Source organism: Tupaia chinensis, unplaced genomic scaffold (assembly GCF_000334495.1).
Source record: "Tupaia chinensis unplaced genomic scaffold, TupChi_1.0 Scaffold147010_1, whole genome shotgun sequence".
NCBI lineage: Eukaryota > Metazoa > Chordata > Mammalia > Scandentia > Tupaiidae > Tupaia > Tupaia belangeri.
Window position 1 is genome coordinate 557,669 of NW_006206863.1, and position 5,023 is coordinate 562,691.

Genomic DNA, 5,023 nt, shown 5'->3' on the forward strand with positions numbered 1-5,023 from the left:
GAGAGAGTGTACTTTATGTTAACACAGCACTTTCGCTAAATGTGTCTGATTATTATTTTTAGCTTATTAATGATACTATAATAGTAACTACTTGGTATTTATCTCCAAGGCATTTGAAATGCTTTACAGGCACTTTTTGTAATTCTGCACCATATCCTTGCCAGGTGACAATATTTGTCACCCCTCCCCACAAGGCAATTTAAGAGAGAAAAACAGAGATACCAAACAAGGAACAGATGAATAGCAGAGCCAGATTTTAAAAACAACAACAACAGAAAGAGTTCTTAGATTTTTCTGATTCCTACTCTAGTGTGTTCTGCATGGAGTTTTGCTGTTTTGCTTCAATGCGTATGATCTAAAATAACTAGTATGTGGTGAAAGTCCCACAAAATGAAATTTTATTTTTTGATAGTAAATTAGTGATGCTTTTGACAAGTCTAAATATTCTTTGGTACCTTCCCAGGAAGCAAATAACAGGTACCCATCCCTGAAAATATTGTCTATATTCGAGAAAGTAAGGATTTATATTGGGGGTGGATGTGGAGCTGGGTGTTGGGAACAGTTCTTAATGGAGACCCTAAATGGCTCCAGGCATTTTTGAGCTAAGCTATCCAAAATGGGCACTTATGGAGAGTAGGAGCTTTTAAATTTTCTTAGATCTTTGTCAGTAAATTTTAACCAGGTTAGCCGGCCATCTACTCATGACATGAAGTGATAAAGCTTCTCCTGGTATTTGTTCTTGCTCTGTGACAAAACTAAAACTTTCAAGTAAAACATGAATTTTTTTTTTTTTTTTTTTTTAGGTTTTGCCATAGAACACATGTAGTTACCAGAGAGAGATGAGAAAAAGAGAATGAGAAATCATCCCCAAGGGTGAATTACCACACCACAATCCTTTCTCCTCCATTGTCCTCCTGGGATCTGGGACATACACGCACACCCACCTGGTGTAATTTTCAAGCTGTCAGGTCTGGGACTTGAACCATGGTTAGCCATTTGGGAGTCCAGAGCTTTAACCCACACACCACCTGCTGACCCCCCAAACATATTTCTTACTGAGTTAAAATATCAGCTATCAGGTATGGCTAAGAAAAATAATATTCTGGCCAATCAACAATTCCAGTTACTAAAAGGTTAATCATCATACATATCCTATTTTCTTTTTTCTTTTCTTTATATCCTATTTTCAAATACTAATAAAGACAGCAGTAGCACACCTTATAGTGAATTGATATTAAAGATACCTAAAATTTTCTGATGATCTAGAAGACATTACATAGTCACATGATGTTGCCGGGGCATCTTAATAAAGAAGTTTTCCCTGTGCCACAAATGAGCTGAAATGATAGCTTATTTAGAGATAGACAATTCTAGCTCATTGCTAGAACTCTTAGGAGAGTGTTGATTTATAGATGGATAGTGGGTCCAGCAGATGGCATAGTGGTTATGTTGCTGGACTCCCACATGGCCTACCATAGTTCGAGTCCTGGACCCAGTGGCTTGAAAATCACTCTAGGCATCACATGTGTGTGCATGCCCAAGATTCCAGGAGGAGAATGGAGGGGAAGGGATTGCTGTGTGACCATTCCACTTCTCTCTCACTGTGTGTCTCTCTCTCTCCAGCACACATACCCTAAAGTGAAAACCTCTTAAAAAAAAAAAAAAGGAAAGAAAAGAAATGCAAAGCAATAATCGTTGTCTCATGGAGCTCCCTTTAAGACTGGCCCCAACTTCTCCGTGTTCTCAAAGTAGACATAGCAAAACCAGAAACCTTTACCTGTCTAATTTAAAATATCATTATAGAGATGATATTGGTTCCTGATGTAGCAAAACCATTTCCCTAAGTATCAGGTGCTTTCTAAAGCTCTGGATTGCTGCTTCTTTTGTTCTATGATTGGGATTTTCTTTTATTATAATGTAGAGGAGTTTCTTCTTTTAGTGATAAAAGCCCAAACTCTAATCAATTGATTCAGAAGGCTGTTTATAACTGTCTTTACCCTCTCTGGCAAATGTGCTGATGCTTAGTGATATCTGACTTTCTTTTGACAAGGGGTTTCTTGGTGATTATAAAAATAAATAAATATTGACTTCCCATCTTTGAGGGCGACAGACATTTTAGTCTGAGGCTTATTTTTTTTTCTGGCTCTCTCTCTTCAGAAACCCAAGCTGATGGAAGAGTTGCTTGCCTCTCTAAGGAATAAAGCAAAGGTAAAGGGATTTAGTTGAAATGTAAGGAGAAATTTCCTGACAATGTAGTAAAACATGGGAACCAGTTTTGTTAAATAAAGCTGTGGAATATTAGGCAGGGATATCCTCCCCACCAAGAAGTCAGTCAAGACTTGAGATGGGATAGGGGAACCAAAGCATTAGTTATCTCTGGCCAGTACCCACCTTCTTGTGCTCTAGCCTGCTGTTTGCTCACTTCTGGCCTTGGTAAGGCCACAAACTGTATGAGATGGTCCTCTTTTCTCATAAAAGACACAACTGTCTGCTCTTTATAATTACTTGTATTTAGACTCTCTGGTGGGCTCACTATATATTTTTTTCTTTTTGGAGAGGTTTTTTTTGTTTTGCCATAGGGCGCGTGCGCTCGCCAGACAGACAGAGAGAGACAGAGAGACAGAAAGCGAGAAATCAACCCCCAGGGGGGATGGCCACACCACAATCCCTTCTCCTCCATTCTCCTCTCGGGATCTTGGGCACGCATGCACACGCGCCCAGCGTGAGTTTAAGCCACCGGGTCTGGGACGCGAAGGACGCTCGACTACGTGGGAGTCCAGCGACATAGCCATTATGCTAACTGCTGATCCTAGGGCTCACTATATTTTTGAACTTGAATCCTACTTCTCTACCCCTCACATAGTCCTTACCATACTGGTTTCCTTGTTGTTCTTTGTTGGGCATGATCCCACCCCAAGGACTTTGTACTTCCTTTCTGTTCTGCCTGCAGTACTCTGTCCCAGATAATAGATGCACTCATCCTCATTTTCTTTAAAATTCTCCTCAAATCTCAATTTTCCTAGAGGCCTTCCTTGAACACCTTATTTCAAATTATAGTCTTCCTGGTCCTTTCCATATCACCTATTCTGTGCTAGTTTTTTCATAGCATCATTTTCTGCTGTATTATACCATTTGCTTATATTTTGTATTTCTTTTCTGTTCTCCACCACCATCACTAGAATTTAAGTTCCATTTGGACAGAGATTTTTTTGTCTGTGTTCCTTTCTGCTATAATCTTAGCACCTAGGCATGTTGTGCACTCAATAAATATTTACTGAACAAATAAATGAATTGATGCTATAGCCTCTGCCTGAAAGTCCCCCTCTTTGTATACATCTATCTTTCTTTTTAATTTGACACATAATATTTGTACATGTTTTTGGGATACAGTGTGTGTGTGATTTTTAGAAAATAATTCGCTCAAGAGCATGTGCACTTGCTGGAGAGGGGAAAGAGAAAATGAAAAAGCACCCCCACACACACCATAGAGAATGGTCAAACTGCAATTCCTTCTCTTCCATCTCTCCCTTCTTTTGAGAATTTGGGCACACACACAAATGTCCAGCATGCTTTTCAAGCTACCAGGTCTAGAACTTGAACTGCACAATTGGCTGTGTGGGATCTAGTCACCTTCACCATGCCACTGACTGACTCTAGTGTGATTTTTTTTGATACATAAATACAATGTGTAATGACTAAATCAGGGTAATTAGTTTATTTATCACCTCAAATATTTATCACATAAACTCTGTGCTGAGAAAATTTAAACTACTGTCATCTAGCTACTGTTTAAGGTACTCTCAAATGCCACCTCCTTTGTGAAGCCTTCTCTAACTCCCCCTGATACTATCTTTTCCTCTTGTGACTCCCCACAGTGATTTCTCCCATTTGAAGTGAACTTGCTGAATTCTCACCTGTGCTTTGGTAACCTGTGAGTTTTTGTTTTTTGGTTTGTTTTTTTTTTTTTTTTTTACTGGTAAATATTTGCTTCTTGAGTGCAGGGCTTGTATGCTATGCATCCCTCTTTCACACAGGACTGTAGAACCTCCTATAAGAGTTTCACTTTTGTGATTGCAGCATGAGGAACTCCACAGACCCACTCCCTGGTGAAACAAGCATTACTGATAAAAACTAACATTAAACATGAATGTGGAAATTGTTCTAAGGACATACAGCAAGTAAAGAAGTATTAGGTCATTGGGAAGGTTGTGCTGTATTTTTCTATGCAAAAATGCATCATGATTTTCCTGATCATCTAATATTTACTCAAGAAAATTTACTAAGGCTGAATAAGAACATTTAGCGTCTGTGTCACTTTATCTGTCACCTACAGCCTCCCTTAACCCTCCCCAGGTCAGCTTGATAGAAGCTCTACTCCAGGTGGGTATGGCCAAGATCAGCTCTCTCTCTCCTCAGCTCCCAATCAAATTATATGATATTTAACTGGGCGGGGCAGGTCACCAGCATTGCTTATCTGATCCAACTTGTTGAAGATGCTAAATTCTTCATGAGTGTGTCTGAGTTATCAATGGCCCCCTTTATCCATCTGGCCCCAAATAATATGGTGATTCTACCCTATAACATAACATAAGAACACTGGGGTTGTATCTACTCTTACCCTAGCTCACTGTAGGACAGAGGTTACATGCTAAGAGGCAAGCTATGATTAGAGGCTACCATCCCTACCTAATAAGTGTCTGGAATAGTGGCTTAGAGATTTTTTTTCCAGGTGGAGAGACAGTCCATAAGAACAGAGATCTCTGACACCTTTCCAAAAGGAATGGATTTAATTGAAACCAAGTATGGGGAAATTGAAGCCTAAAAGCACTTTTGTAAATGATGGAGATTATAGTACTAAGCAAATAAGAGGAGGCTAGTAGCTCCTTTTGATTAGAAACAAGATGATGTATATGTTAATATCTTTGAATTGATCAATATGCAGTGCATATATGGCTTAAAAAAAAAATCCACATTGTATGAGGTTAATATGTACAATGGTTAAATGTAAAAGGAAAAGGAGAAG